Below are 17,175 nucleotides of genomic sequence, written 5' to 3' on the forward strand. Positions count from 1 at the left end.
AATGATGTATTAAGAATTGTAATGCAAAAATAAATAAATAAATAAATAGAGCTAACACTCCTTACAAGTATCTAGAAAATGTATAAAAAATTGAAAGTGGAACTTTTTCGCATTTATCCATCTTCTCTACTTTTAAAATTTCATTTCTCATAATTAAAGATGGATGTGGAGGTGATAGAAGAAACAATGGAGAATGTTCACCAAGTCCAGCTCCTTCCACCCTTGTGAAAAGGAGCAGCTGACCTTCAAGCAATTGGGTCCCTCAGTCCAGATATTTCCCATTTGATTGCAGCAAAACCTGAAGGCCTTTTGTCCCCTACTGTACTGAAATTGCCGTAACCTTTCCTAGGTTTTTTTTTTTTTTTTTTTTGGTGTTTCTTCTAATATTTATCCATGAAAAGGAGTAATAAAGGGAAAGAAGACTTTCCAAAACGTCACGATTTCAGTGGAACACAGTAATGCACTTGGATATTGGCCAGGAGAAATGGTGGGGTAGGTACCTATTCTCATCCCACCTTCAATGGGGTTCAAAGACAGAAGTAGCAACTTGAGATCTAAATCAGTGCAAAATACCCCTCAAGATTCCACCTGTGTTGAGGGCATATGACCTTACTAAGGCTGAGCCTCTTCTCTTCTGTCTTTCTCACTCCTTCTTCAATATTGCACAAAATTAATTAAATGACTAGGAGAAAGTTTTGCAAAACTGCACAGGTTCAAGCACTAACCTCTGAATATAAAGTAGTATCTCATGCACAAGAAGAGGAGGAAAGAAGCGATACTTCTCTGCCTTCTTTTTTAATATTTATTTTTTTATTTTTCAGTGGACACAATATCTTTATTTAATTTATTTTTTATGTGGTGCTGAGGATTGAACCCAGTGCCTCATGCATGCCAGGCGAGCGTGTTACCGCTTGAGCCACATCCCCAGCCCTCTGCCTTCTTAATTAATTCATCACAACAATAAGTTCAAATAAATGCAAAACAGAGTCTAGATACAAAAGCAATATTCAGAGAATACTGGTTAAAAAGGAAAATTGTCTTTAAGATTTGGTGGGGGTGGGGGAGGATTGTTCTTGTTTCATCTAAAATGCAAACTTGAATCTAAAAGGATGGCCTAAGATAGACACTGCTGAGCTCTAAAGAAGAGGCCATCCCAGGCACCATCATTGACAGGCTCGGTGTCCCTCCCAGGGTTGTGCATGCTATCCTGGGTGTTATCTGTTTCACACAGGCTGAGCCCTCGGGCTGTGGCTTTGGTGCTCTGCTCCATAGCACCTGTGCTCCCCGCCTGTGCTCCAAGCTCCCGTAGTCTCTGATTGATTGCCGCTGTCTGACTTCTCCAGTTGCAGAGCCTGCTGTGCATGTAGGTTCAATTTCTCCCCTGAAAACTGCCTTCCTTCCACTCTGGCCTGGAGTATGTCCCATCCTTTCAACGGTGAAGTCTGCCGTTGGAGTCCTTTCTCTGTCATGCTTTCAAGTGCAAATCTCAGTTTCTGCATCTGTAGAATGGACTAATACAATCCTCACCAGAATTGAAGGAATTGAACAGGTTGCAGGTAAAACATCAAGAATACTCTTTCAACTCCCAATTTTACCCCAAATGCAGATTGCAGAATCACATCGGTTACACATCCACAATTTTACATAATGCCCAATTAGTAATTGTTGTATTCTAATGTATGAAATATGATATGTCAAGAGCTTTGTAATGTTGTGAACAACCAATAAAAAAAATAAAAAATTAAAAAAAAAAGAATACTCTTTCAGCAAATGTTTGTTCTCCCCTGTGCAACATCCCAGCCAATCTCATCCATCCTGACCAGTTCCTTCCTCCTCCATGACGCCATCCTCACCCGTTACTTCTCCTCCCCTATTCTATGTATTTCCTCATGTCTCATGAGGCAACTGGAACATTGAGGAAGCCCCTGAGGGTCAGATTACTAAAGAGCACAGCTTTTACAGGGCAGAGGACAAAGCTCCTCTTGACTCAGACTCTGACCTGAGCTATCCTCAGCCATCCCAGAATCCTGCACTTGTCTTCTCCGAACCAGAGAGAGATTCAGTACCTCTGATAAGACTAAGATTTCTTCCATTGCACGGCTGGCATACAGTTGGAACAAGTTATAAAAACAGAATCGAGTCATATAGAATAAACACTGTACAAATGTTCCAATTGTTTTTCAATCACTTCTTCCTCCTAACAGTAAAGCAGAAGGGTGGTTGTGGCAAAAAAAAAAAAAAAAAAACTATTGAGGTGAATGAGGAAGAACACTTCAGGGCTGTGCAACTCCAAACTCTGCGTCCAGCCCCCTATTCACCCTGATCAAGGGTGTATTTGAGTGTGTATCTCAGGCTGTGCCTCACCTGCTCAGATGCACCCCAGGGGACATCACAGCCCTGTGCAGGTGACCGGACAGTTCCAGCAGTGTGTCAGCAGAGCCAGGATTCCCTTCAGGTCCCTGGCTCCAAGCCGGTGATCTTACCACCTTATCAGAGCGTTTATCTCTGTGCCAGTCACTGTCACCTAATTACATGCTAAGTGATGCGTTTCATTCCATTCAAAACACCTCAGTGGGGGATGCCCAACTCTGACTCCTCCCTTCCCATGCTACTGTGCTGTGATTCTCTGGAGTGGTGTGCTTCCCTTTAGCTTTCTTTTGGCGCTTAGAAAATCATCCCGAGAAAAAGGAATCCAGGAGTGTTCATTTTAGAGCGAGTATACTTTCAGCCATCCCAAGCCATTTCCTTTCAAAACAGATCAATAACCCTGAAAGAACAGATTGTACTTTGGCACTTCTGGGCTCCACATGCTCCAAAGAGCACATGCAGCCATGCAGGGTCAAAGAGCTCTGGCTAGCCTTTCCCAGCCTTGCATCCCCTCTGCTGCCCTCCCCACTGTCCCAAATTTCTATCCGTGTCTCCTGGCTGCTGTCCTGCCCATTGCCCCATGCCTCGACCCACGTCTCTCTGCCTGATGCCCCACCCACCTGCCCCTTGTCTATCTCTCTCCTCCATCTGCTCTGCCACCTGCTGTGAGTCTGTGGTCTCTTCCTGCTAGCCAGCCCACCTGTTGGTTCCTGACTGCCCCTTCTGTTCTCTTCTCTCCCACTAGGTCATGGCCGAGATTGTTTTCAGGGCTGACTCATTTGCCTCCCTGTCTGGCAGTCACTGCCCTGGCTGGGCTCCACTGGGAAGTAACATCCACCCATCCCAGCACAGCCCACCCGCCCCCAGTTCTGCTCCCCACTGAACCTCCTGACACGGTGATTTGGTGCTGCCAGGAGAATCTACCACCTGCTCCAGGCTTGAGCTTCCCAGTCAGCTGTTTGCTCCCATCTGCTTAGAAGCCCTGGTTCTGCTCACAATGGAATTCTCTCCCATGTCACAGCGTGTAATCCCCACGTCAGGGCTATGGCTCAAGCCCAGAGTCTAAACCACTGGATATTGTCATGTCCTGTGAAAATAAGAAAAGGAGTAGAACTCTGAGAGGTTCAGGACCCAAACCTGCCCGGCATGCCACAGTCCCGAGTTCCTAAAGTGGGTCTTGACCTTTCCACGTTCGGTCAGAAAATGCCCAGAGAAAAACACCAGTTGGCCAACTGTCGAAGAAGAAGAAACTGGTTTGATGATCACACAGAAAGGCCAGAAAAGAGGTTTAAAAAATAGAGAGAAACTACAACTGCAAAGTTTAATAATAAGCAAGACTGAGAAAGGAGCAATACATGTAAATAAGAGGAATTTAATTCAGGGCTAAAATTATTTCAAAATAAAATATATTCATTTCAGGGGACTTCCCAGTTTCTAATGCCACTTAAAGCCAAAAAAATGTATGAGAACATTGAATTTATTGATCTTTAATGCTAAATGATATGCCTATATTCCAGCTTAAAAAAAAAACATGAAATCACTAGCACAGAAAGTAAACATATAATTTTATCTTCGTGGTGTGGATTCTCCTTGGCTCATACTCAGATAAGTAGAAAACTTGCTGTTGTGCATCACAATTCTGGATGCTGCCGTGAGCTTCTTCTTTGTGACTGGGGCTCAGCAGTAATTACACCTACACAGGAACATCACAAGGCAAATAGCCTCAAGGAGGTCATAAAGGTGTCTCCTATAGGTTGAATGAATGGCATGCTTCTCAGGAATCAGAGCACCTGCCAGCAAACCAAGTCACCTTAGCCCTCAGCTCAGTCATCCCACTAACTAATCATTTATGGGCTCAAAGAAGCCAAATGCAATCAATTACAAGAGAAAAAGAGAACAGGTTGGTTTCCCTCACACTAGATCAGAGAACCCAACACTTAGAGTATGAATGTGTCACCATGCCCTGAAACAGCTAACCGCTGGCTGTGTCACCACCACTGTGCGTAAGCAGTAGGCGTACAGCTGGGCGAAAGAATGCTCCAGAATCCATACAAAGGAGCCACAGCTGGAAAAGTCATTGAAACATAATACCAATCCCAAAATAGTCATATTTTATTGTTGGAGACTTATAAATGGTTAAAGAAATGGAATCTACCTTCGGGAAATAATGTTTCTTTATGTCTCATCATATCCTATTTTCCCCCCTAAAGATTAAAATAAATAGTGCTGTGGTGGTAAATCATGTCTGTCGGCTTTGAGCAGTCCTGGGGTTCTCCTCTCCAGGCCACTGGAGCAGACAAATCATCCCCAGACTGAGAAGGGGATGTCAGTCAATGGTCTTCAGAAAGGAAGCAGGAAAGATGGGGGTTAGGGCTGAGAAGCAATGGCAGCTCCCAAAAATGGGTCCATGGTGGTCTTAGGGGTGGAAGCCTGAGTTGTGGGTCTATGAGGGTTCAATGAGGATCTTTTTCTATTGGTCAGAGTCACACTGTCTGAACATGACCCCATGATCAGACTCGGGGACATCAGCTGTCTGTCTTAGGTGGACAAACTAGGAATTCTGCATCCTTAAAGAATCATGGGTACCTCTTTGCACTTAACTCTACCAAATGTTTCTCCATCATTTAAGAAATATATATATTTAAGACTGGGTGCAGTGGTGCATGTCTGTAATCCCACTGGCTTGGGAGGCTGAGGCAGGAGGATGGTGAGTTCAAAGCCAGCCTCAGCAATGGCAAGGCACTAAGCAACTCAGTGAGACTCTGTCTCTAAATAAAATACAAAAAAGGGCTGGGGATGTGGCTCAGTGGTTGAGTGGCCCTCAGTTCAATTCCCATTATCCCCCCCCCCACAAAAAAATATACATATAACTGAATTTATCATGAATGAATCAATCCATTGTTTCTTGGGTCTATTCATTCAGCAATATTTACTGGGTTTCTGTCCCAAGCCATGCACTTGCAGGGGACTGGTACAAATACAGTGGACAATAATGGGATTGGTCTCTTGCAATGGAGCAGGGAACAAAAATGCTCACTTAAAAAAAATGATTCAAATAATTACTTGCTTATACCTGTTCTGAGTGTCCTGAGAAAAACAAAGAGTGCTATGAGAATAAACATAAACCACATAAACCTAAGTCTTCTCACTTGACTTGGGAGAACCTTGAATGGCTTCCCTAGAGAGCAACTTTTAAAGTAGGGCTTGGAACAAGAGGAAGAGGAGATATCAGGGATGGGGGGGGGGTGAGACAGGAAGTAAGAAAACATTCCAGATAGAGGCAGAAATGCTGTAAAGACCTAGAGTTGGGCCTGAGGCAAGCACAGAGCAAAGGCTAGTGTGCCTGGCAGGTCTATGTGACACTACTAGGAAGGGTCTCTGCCCAACTCACATTGTCCACCCTGGGAATAACACTGGTACAGCTTCTCCCTGCAGAAGAGTGCAGCCAGAATGGAATGAAAGATCAAAGGAAGGCAAAGATCAGATTAGGTGAAGCTTTGGGGGCTCATTAGGAATGCGTTTAGCTCCAAGGGAGAGGCATCTTAAATAGGAACTTATTTCTCAAAAATTAAATGACAGTTGTTAGACTGTTCAGAACTGGCCTAACAAAGTCCTTCAAAAAGTCACTCTCTTTTTGCTTTACCTGCTCTCTTATTATTTTCATATTGACCCTTTATCCATTGCACCAACATGGCTTGTGCTTCCTTGTTCCAAGGCGAGTAAAATAGCTAAGGAAAATGCAGGAGGTTGGGTGTCATACAGCCACGTCTATCTTGTTTTTTCCTCAGGAAACCACAAGTTTTCTGGAGGTGGTAATCAGGGAAAGTGCCCGAGAAGAGAAGGGTTTGTGGATGGGTTTGAGTTGATCCATCAACAGCATCTGCCACAACCTCATTGGTCATGGTAGAGATCTGAAGATTTGAAGATCTCAATCCAGTCTAGTAATACAACTCTCAAGCAAATCATACTAGTACTACAATTCTTGTGGCCCCAGATCCTACTTCCACTTAGGGGTCTTTTCTTGACATCAGACAGAAGGGCCCAAGTCTCCTTCTCCTTTGTGCCCCCAGCATCCAGCGTGCAGCACCAGGCTGGATGTCAAGTCCCAATATGTACCACATATGGTTCTAGGCGTCGTAAGGTGTTTATTGTTGAGTCATTCATCTAGGAACTGTTCAGGGGAGGCATAGCACTTTCCATAAACAGTTCGAACTTACTCAACTCCTTCATACTGGCAGTCAACTGGTTAAGATTTCTCTCTGGAAATGGTGCTGGAGAGGTAAGAAACTTCCTCCTGCATCTTGAAGGATAGAATATGAATGAAGAGCACATAAACTGTTTACTTTTTACCTCAAAAGAGATGTAAAAGAAAAAAAGTAAGCTGATATTTCTGTTAAAGATGACATGTTTAATTGGTGAGGCTGATGAGCAGGGACATATTATGTACTCATAATTATTTTTCCTCTTTTTTGACATAGAGCAGAATTTTAATTGATTTAGGCTAGGCATGTATTGTTATGCACCCTGAGAATTACATTCTCTAATAAATAGAGGGAATATCAAATCCTTACCTCCTCCACTTGCTTCAAAACCCTTGATAGAACTGATAAATTTTCCCCTAAATGCAGACAAATCTCAATTTCCACCTGTGAACATTCACAGAGCAATGATGGACAGCTCTCCTTGGCCATAAACCATAAGCCTGCACAAGAGAATAAATGAAACTAACTGAATGGGAAGCACATATTTTTATTTTTAGTAGTCTATAAAATGGAAGTATTATGTGTCTTGAGAAAATATGAAATTATACCAGAGTAATACAGTAGAAAGTCAGTCTCTAAACCATTTGACCAACACACTTACCATTCTCCAGCTGGTTTTTCTGTTTCCAATAAGATAGCAATTAAATGCATGGTTCAGCTGAAAAAAAAAATATGCAAGTTGTGACTAAAATGAAAATTACAAATCTACGAAAAGCTGGAATAAAATCAGATAAAACAACCCATGAATTAGGTAAAAATGGTGAAACATCATGGTCAGAAATATCAACAAAGGAAACTTATGAAATAAGGGTTTTTGGTAACATTAATTGCTTTGTACAAATAATTAAAAACAAACCAATTTTCCCACTCTGTATGGGGATGGTAATAGTAATGACAACCGTGAATACTAGATTTCTCCTTTCATCCATCCTCATAGTAATCCTATCATACATTCTAGGAACCATTTTCTGAAACTTACACTCTCAGGTAACTTACAAGAAGTCATGTAGTTGGTAGAGAGGGGAACCATTCTTGAACATATTTCTTTCAACTCAACACTAGTGATATACTACAACTTCAAAGAAGAAATATTCCAGTTTTGTTTCTTATATTTTCATAGTTGATAAAATAGTAATAAGTGACAATATTAAGAAAGTTTACAATAAAGAAGTGTGATTATTATTAATAAAAAAACAAGAAGACTGTGGTCATTATCCATAACACCACATTTATGAAACTATCAGTGACATTTCAGGAAGAAAATTATTTCAAACTGCAATGACATCATGCATCAGCATTCTCTTTGATGCATGTCCCTTTACTGATCCAAATGTAAAAAGTAGACTCAAGTTTCAATTCTTCCTCAAGCCATCTTGATCCAACCTTACCATAACTATTCAATCTGTTGTAGGAATCTAATCCATCACAACTGGCACAAATGAATAATTATGAAGTCTAAAAATATGAGTTATTTTATAAAGAGACTTTAGCATATAAAACTTTGTTGAAGGAAAAAATGTGTGTGTATGTATGTGTGTGTATATGTGTGTGTGTGAGTGTGTGTGTATATGTACACATCTATATATGTATTGGTGGATTGGTTTTAGGTGTAGGGCCAATTTAACTTCAAATAAATGGCTTAAACAGCTATTTTTCCAGCCAGACTCAGAAAGTAAACCAATCCTACAATCCATTTCCACTTATCCCTCAGCTAATAATAATATTCAGAATGTTTTGATTAAAGGGGACTACATATCTTTTGAAGTCTGTCTCTCTTTAAAAACCAGTCATCCTATTGTAAGATCCAGCAGTTATTATGCCAAGAACATATAGACCTGATGTGGTATGACCTTGAATTCTGGTAACAACCTTGGAGAACAAAGAATTCTCCAGTACATACATGTATGTACATACAACAGGCACTCACACACACAAACACTTCTTATAGAAGTGACTTCTATAAGATTAAAGTAGTAAAAGTATCTTGTGCAAATTCTTGAAGCCAAAGAAATTCTAGTTCTAAAAAGATTTTCTGGAGATGTAAAGTCAGGGCTGGGGTTGTGGCTCAGAGGTAGAGTGCTCACCTGGCATGCACGAGGCACTGGGTTCGATCCTCAGCATCACTTAAATGTAAAATACAGATATTGTGCCCATCTAAAATTACTAAAAAAAAATTTAAAAAGGAGATGTAAAGTAAAAAAGATATCCAAAACATACTAGATATATAAAGACAGAAGAGACTAATATTCCTGTTTAATTTTTGCAAAACAGAAAAGAAATGGATTTTTCCCCTAAAAGTATACAGAAGAAAAAAAAATGGTTGCAGATCTCTTCAACAAGAGAAACATATTGTGTGACTATCAGCAATATAGTAGTAAAATTGAAAGCAAATGACAAATGCATTTCATTATTATTTGAATTGTCTATATCTAATGATCCAAACAATAATGTAAATTGCTGAATAACTTACAAATCATTTTCTCATGTCCACTCCATATGATAACATCTGCACAGCACAAAACTTAGGATGTAGGGAAAACACTGCCATAAGTTCAGTCCTTAGTTGAGCATCTGAGGCTTGGGGAGAATGAGGTGGCATCCATGACCAGAGAGCTTCATAATCCAATGTTCTTTCTGCTATTCTACACTAAAAAAGAAAGAAAGAAAGAAAGAAGGAAAGAAAGAAAGAAAGAAAGAAAGAAAGAAAGAAAGAAAGAAAGAAAGAAAGAAAGAAAGAAAGAAAGAAAGAAATTGACTCTTTCATGAAACTGAAAACTTCCAAGTTAGTTACATTTCCTGCTCCTCTAAAACAAAAATGAGAAAGTATTCCATCTGATACTATCAAAGACAATGAAAGAGCTGAAATAATGTGACTCAATTAAATCCCAGACATTTGCCTCAAGGAATAATGATTTGAAAGATTTTATAGTGATTAAGAATAAGGAATGCTAAAACACTCAAGGCCAAGGCAGACTCATTCACTGACCAAAAAGCTCAAGAGAGTCAAATTGATTCTGTCCAACAGTCAGGTTCATTTTACTGCAATCAGCAACTGCGTTTTGCTTGCACTGTGCTTCTGTGTCTGGAATTCAAGCTCTAATTTGTTCTTTAGGTCTCTCAAACTTAATCTGATGTCTGGATTTTATCCCCAAATGTGTGAATTCTCCCTGAGGCTTTATAGAAACACTTGCTTCCCATTTCCTTCCCTTTACCTCCTTTCATTCCTCCTCCTTCCTCATTCTTTTCTCTTTTCCATATACCAGATCCACTACAGGGCAGTAAAACAAAGCCAGGTTTTAAAGAAATGCCTTCTAGAAGAATCTGTTAAGAGTCCAGTAATGCAAAATGTACTCACATGCCTTGTTCAAACGTGAAACCCTGAATAGATTCTTTAGCCCACAGATACATTTACGATCCGAAACTTTTCCTATCACCAAACAATATCTACCCACATAAAAAACTTTCCAATCTTCTTCAGGAATGCATTTGACTAGATCAATTTTCTACAAAAACAACACAGTAGCCCTTGAGAAATGTTAACAATGTATTTTGTAACAAGTAATGATGACGATGGTGGCAGTGATGGACCTGTCTACCTGAGGCTTTGCTAAGCACCTTTCATGTATTGGTGTGCTTAAGTTTCCACAAAGTCTCATAACATTGGCATAACTACAGCCCTCTTTTGATAGACAAGGAAAATGAAGTTATAAAAACTAAGTGACTTACCCAAGCATATCTCATAAGGAGTGGTGCTGGAATTCATAGTCAATGGGTAGAAGATGTAGAGTAAAAAGACAAGAAAAAGAAGCTAAAAAGAAAATCCTCAGACTATGGTTGAGGGAAGATGGGTGCTAGTCATCATACTTCAGAAGTCAAGAACTCAAGCCCTCAATCTGCAAAGTATTAGCAAATTCGATGAGATTCAAATTCTTTATTGTTAGAGCAAACAAGATTGTATTTTATTCTTTGTACTGCCTTTGGTCTTGTTTTTAGTGTCAGGGAAATACTAGCTTCATAAAAATGAATTGGAAAGAGCTCCTTCTTTCATTCTCAGGAAAAGAATGTACAGAATTGGTGTTAATTATTTCTTGGTAGAATTTTGGTAGAATACTTAAAATCATTTGGGCCTACAGATATCTTAAGGGGAGATATTTAATTACAAATTGAATTTCATTGATAGTCTTGACACTAGTCAAAGTATTTCAAGTTGATTGATTGAGTTGTGGCAGTTTTTACTACCACAACTTTTTGCTTTTTTTTTTTTAACAATTGAGTTTTTGCTTTTCAAGGAATTGGTACATTTCATTACATTGTCAATTTTTTTTAAATATTTTTGATTATTTTAGGGTTTGTAGTTTTGACTGTGTTTCATTGTCAAGAATAAAAATCAATATATAGTTTATGTCTCTGTCTTTTTTCTTTGTCAGTCTTACTATAGATTTGTCAATTTTATTGACATTTTCAAAGAAAAATTTTTTTCATGTAATTGATTTTATCTATTCTTTTAAATACATTAATTTCTGTTGCTATTGCTATCATATCTCTCTTTTCACATACTTTGAGTTTGCCTCTTCTGTTTCTCATGTATTAAAATGGAAACCTTAGATTATTAATAAAGACTTTTACACTTTTCTAATGTAAGCATTCACGGCTATAGATTTTCCTCTCACCATTGCTTTAGCTATGTCTAACAAATTTTAATACTTTGTACTTTCAAATATACTCAATTCAATGTATTTTCTTTCAGAATTCTTTGACCATAAATATTATTTTAAATGTATTGTTTAGTTTTCAAATATCAGGCAATTCCTTCTTATCTTTCTGTTATTCATTTCTATTTTTCATTCCATATGGTTATAAACACTTTCTGAATCATTGCAGCTTTTTCAAAAAATATTTTATCCACTCCCTAGAATATGATTTACTTTAGTAATGTCTCCATGGATGTTTGAAAAAAAAATATGTATATTCTGCTTTTGTTCCATAAATGTTAATTAGACCCTGTTGGTGGCTTATTTTGCATTATTCTTTATCCTGATGACTTTCCATCTAAGTTGTTTTAGTCAATGTTAAGAGAAGGGTGTTGAAATCTCCAACTATAATTGTGGATTTAGCTATTTCTTTCTAGAGTTCTATCAGTTGTTGATTCTCTGTTGTTTGGTACACAGTGTGCATATTTAAAATGGATGTCTTCTTGGGGTATTAACACTTCCATCATTAGAGAATAACAATCTCTACAACTGGTAATTTTCTTTACTTAGAAGTTCACTTTATCAGATATTAATATAACCGTTTCTCATTTCTTTTGATTGATATTTTCCTGATATATCCTTTATATGATTTTACTTTCAATTTTCTATCTTGTATATTTGAAGTGAGGCTTTTGTGTATAATACACATTTGGGTCATATTTTTTGATCTGCCAGCCCAATTCTGTCATGTGTATTTAAATAAATTATCTATAGGTAACTATTATTATACAAGTTAGGACTTAAGATTGACATTTTTTAAGGGGGGGAGAGGGAGAGAGAGGGAGAGAGAGAAAGAGATTTTTTTTAATATTTATTTTTTAGTTTTCGGCAGACACAACATCTTTGTTTGTATTTGGTGCTGAGGATCAAACCCAGTGCTGCGCTCATGCCAGGCGAGCGCGCTACAGCTTGAGCCACATCCCCAGCCCAGACATTTTATATTTTTTGTTTGTTTGTTCTTTTTATTTCTGTTTTCTTTTTTCTGTCTTCCTGGGAGTTATGTGAATATTCTTAAAAATGCATCTCTTTATAGTGTTTTTGAACATCTCTCTGCATACAGCCTTTTTAGTGGCTCTTTTGGTAACCCCTGGAATTTATTGATGTCATCTTTTTACCAGTTCATGGATATATAACTTCATTTCACTTTATTTCCTTTATTATTCCCTATGCATAATTTTTAACATATATTCTCTACACAAATTTAGATACACAACACACAGTGTTAAAGTTTTGGATTCAATCCTCAAACATAATTTAGAAAACTCAAAATTAGAAGGAGAGTCTACTGATATTTAACAAATTAGCAAAGGTAAGACAATTGAGCAAACATAGTCTTTTCAACAAATGGTTTTTATAAAACTGTACCATTTTGCAAAAAAAAAGGAAAAAAAACCCCGAATCTCTACATTACACAACTAGAAAAATTACTCCCAATAGAGAATAGATCTAAATATAAACCATAATAATATAAAGTTCCTAGACGACAACATATAAGAAAATATTGGTTACTTTAGATTTAATGGATAACATTTTAGATATGACATCAAAGGCATGATCCATTTAATAAAGAGTTAATAGGCTATACTTCATTAAAATTAAAAATGTCTGCTCTGTGGAAGACACTATCAAAGGGATGAGAAAAGATTACACACCCTGGGAACAAATGTTTGCAAAACATTTATCTGATAAAGGACTATCAACCAAAATATACTAGGAACCTTAAAATTTAACTCTAAGAGAATGCACAACCTGATTTTAAAAGGTAAAATACCTAAAGAGACATGCCACCAAAGAAGATGACAATAAAGTGTCTAAAAACATGCTTAATAGTAAGTCAATAAGAGGTTGTCAATTAAAACAACAATCAGGTACCATATCAAATCTATTCGAATGGCAAGATCCCAAATTCTGACACTATCAAATGCTGGTGAGGATGTCAAACAATAGGAAATCTCATTCGTTGCTGTGAATGAAAAATGGGTTACAGCCACTTTGGGGAAATTTGGAAATTTCTTACAAAAGTAAACATTTTTACTATATGATCCAGAAATAGAATCCCTTTTTTATTTACCTAAAAAAAGTTTAAAACTGTGTTCACATAAAAACCTGCACATGGATATTTATAGCAGTTTTATTTATAATTACCAAAACCTGGAAGCAACCAAGCTATCCTTCAATTAGGGTAGACAGAGAATTGTGTTGCATCCAGAGACACTGGAATATTATTCCATGCTAAAGATAAATAACCTATAAAGCCATGAAATGACATGAAGAAACTTCAAATGTATATCACTAAGTAAAAGAAGACAATCTGAAAAAAGTCTACATTCTACATGATTCCAATTATATAATATTCTGGAAAAGTCAAATCTATGGAGAAATTAAAAAGATCAGTGGGATTTGGAGGAAAGAAGGGATAAATAGGCAAAGCACAGATTTTTTTTTAGGACAATAAAACTATTCTGTATGATACTATCATGATGGATACATGTCACTATAAATGTGCCCAACACATAGAATTTACAACACCAAAAATAACTCCAATGTAAACTAGAAACTCTGGGAGTCCAAGTGGGTTCATCAATTGCAACAATGTAGCACCCTTGTAGAGAATAGGGAGGCTATGAATATGTTGATGGAGACAGTGGATGTGGGAAATCTATTTACTTTCTGTTCAACTTTGCTGTGAAACTAAAATTGCTCTAAAAAAGAAAATCTTTAAAAATCAGTTCAGTATATCTGGGTGGGTCTCTTTGATGTCTCCTGGTGTCGGAAAGGTGATTATCAGGTTGTGGGATGTACAGCTTGCTTACTGTAGCTGGATATCTCGAGATGATTATGCCAGCTCACTCCAGTGTCTCTCTGTGGGGAGGGAAGTCTCGGGCTTACTGAGGCAAAGAGGTGTCCCTGGTTCAGCACTTGGGATGGGATCCTCCTATCTAAAGGAATGAAGGACATCAGCAGAGTACTAGGGTCCCCCTCCAGCCCCTCCACTCTCTGGGTAGGAAGGGAAGTGAAGGACCTGCAATCCCTAGCCACCCACTGATCCCCCTGTTAATGGTGCTGTTGAAGAGGCTTCATTTCCTCCAGGGGAGAATGAGTCCATATGGAATGCCATCTGCTACAGGTGAGAGTCAAGAAGCCCCCTGGTCTGGACTCTTTTGCCACTGGTTGGGGGAACTATACACATTCTACTGAGTGCTTTTCTACAAGTTCAGGTTCTCAGACTTGTTTGCTTTTCTCTTACTACCTTTCCTACTTTGGTTATTTTCAGGGTTTGTACTTGTACTTATTGGGAAAGAAACCATTCTATGCCGTCCTACTGGGACCAGAAACTTAAATATCTAAATCTCGAGCCTATAGATGTAAGGTAGATATTAAAGAAACCTGCTTTATATGATCACTGGCACATTCTTTATAATGTGCTATTTGAAAAACGTACATGCCAATTTCCTTTGTGATTCCAGACATTCTTTGGCTCCTATTTTATTCATCTAGGAAATTAAGTCCAATAAATAAAAAGAATGAAAAAATAACTGTTGTGGGTTTAGTGAGATATGTTGGATTATTTCTCTTGTCCAAAGTAGTATCAGAATCAACATTGCTTTATTTGCTTAAAAAGCTGCTATGTGTCAGGGGTGAAGGATCTGAGTTATTTGGGGGGTAGAATGGAGAAGGCAGACAGAGCAATGGCGGTGGGGGGAAGATCAAGAGTTTCCCCAACACAGCATCAACAGTGCCTCTCAGGAATATGCCCAAATAGGACCCTTGGGCACCCCTGTATTTGAAATCAGACAGGAGCCTGAAGCCTTAAATAAAGAGAGAAGCTCTCAACTTTGATGCTAAAGGGCACATCAAAGCAGGACACGGATACCTATCTTGTGTTTGATCCTTCTATTTTAAAATAACAGTCTATTTATTTTTAATGAGCATTTGCTAGGTTTATAATAAAATGATGCCCATAGTGCTCATCTTCACCTATTTTATATTTTAAATTAGTTTTATGTAAGCTTTTTTTAAAAAATAAAATCTTTAATTGGGAAGAACAAGACACATAAACAAACATACATTCATAATAATTAGATTGCATAATGAGTTATTATATAGTGACCCCATCATAACCACCACTAGGTCTGAAAGCTCTTGTATCCCTCCCTACCTCCTGAAGGACCCCATGTAGGGTCAAGGGTCCCACTATTCTGTATAATTCTCACATACAAGTGTGCATTTAAACATTTCATTTTATTTAGCTCATCTATGAACTTTATATAAATGAAGTCGTACACCATGTGTTATTTTGTGCCATTTTTTTTTGCTAAATATTTCCCTATGTATCCATATTGCTTTAACTGATCTTCTAAATTTAGCACTTAGATTAAAAGGTCATGCCCACAAAGAGAAAGACTAGATCTGGGCAAAGGTGCATTCAGGAGAATGGCAGCACACATATAATTGTGCTAAAGATGTGATCCAAGGGAACAAAACTTAGAAAAACTTAAATACATGGATAAAATAATTTTATGAATCACCACTTGGGAGGCACTCACCAGAGAAAGACAGCATTTCCTCTAACTCTGTAGTGACCCTGTAGGATAGCCCCATTATCCACAAATTTTAGGGCAGAGGATGGAGGACTGTAGAAGCCAGGTCACTGGCTCAAGGTCAGTGGTTACCCAACCCACGTAGGCACTACAAAGACAAGTTCTTAACCACCTAAACTATCATAAAGGCTATCCTTCAAAAACCAAAGAGCATGATAAAGGTGGTTCTGTTGCCAGAGATCAATGGTAAAATGATGATCGATGATAAACAGAAACCAGAACTCAGCTCCTGTGTTAATTCAGTCTTTCCTGCCAAACCAAATCATTTTAGAGAGAAAAGACAAAACAAATACTGTTAAGAGGAAAACAAGGCCCAAGGAGATCAGAAGAGAAAATTTGACTCGCTCCAATGCTTTTTTCAATGGAGTCTGAATCTCTTGTCCAAAGCAACTCGTACAACAAAATGGATACACTGTCACATGTGTGCTGAATTCAGGAGTGATCAAGATCCCCCGTGGGTCACTGTTGGAGCCTGGGGAGTGGAGAAAGGACAAGAAAACCAATACTGAGAGGAGAAAGGTGGGAAGTGAGTTTCCAGTGTAACTACAACCTCTGTAACTTTCTATAGAATTTAAATGAGCTGGGCGTGGTGGTGCATGCCTGCAATCCCAGTGGCTTGGAAGGCTGAGGAAGGAGGACCACAAGTTCAAAGCCAGCTCAGCAATTTAAGGAAGTCCTAAGAGACTTATCAAGACCCTGTTTAAAAAAAAAAAAAATCAAAAAAGGGCTGGAGATGGGCACCCCTGGGTTCAAAAAGAGAGAGAAAGAGAGACACTTGAACAAGAGTTCAGAAATGACCTCTGACCTCTGAATGCTGCTGAGGAAGAAATGATGACCACTTGACCACAGATGTTATCATGGCTTTACTATGAATAAACTGTTATGAAGAGACTAACCTGACCTCCTTTTTTTGCTGCTGTTGCTGGCTGGTAAATCAGGGGTGTGTAGCAAACATGTCTGGATTTCAACAGTGTGACCAGGAGTCTCATGTGATCTGTTTGGAAAGATGGTGAGATGTGAGTTGAAGAATGTGGGAGCCGAACAGTGATAAATAAGATCAAGGTCACTGTGAAGGGCAGTTTCCAGTGTGATCTCAAGGCCGTTCTCTGCTCTGTCCCTGCACTGCACTTTCTTAACAACCAGAGAAAGGGCTAGAAGAAAAACATATCAAACTGCTAGCTGATTAGAAGCTGG

The 17,175-nt window shown here is 38.5% G+C and overlaps 1 long non-coding RNA gene across 1 annotated transcript; it reads right to left on the minus strand.

The window, feature by feature from the left end:
• Nucleotides 1–824: 824 nt before the first annotated feature.
• Nucleotides 825–16,974, minus strand: LOC144365499 (uncharacterized). The gene is made up of 6 exons (XR_013424002.1): nt 16,878–16,974; nt 9,100–9,276; nt 8,714–8,792; nt 7,231–7,287; nt 6,939–7,069; nt 825–6,667 (listed from the first exon to the last, which is right to left on the minus strand). It is a non-coding gene; the product is annotated as an uncharacterized LOC144365499 (long non-coding RNA).
• Between the last annotated feature and the right edge of the window lie 201 nt (nt 16,975–17,175).

Source organism: Ictidomys tridecemlineatus, chromosome 7, assembly GCF_052094955.1.
Source record: "Ictidomys tridecemlineatus isolate mIctTri1 chromosome 7, mIctTri1.hap1, whole genome shotgun sequence".
In the NCBI taxonomy this organism is placed as follows: Eukaryota; Metazoa; Chordata; class Mammalia; order Rodentia; family Sciuridae; genus Ictidomys; species Ictidomys tridecemlineatus.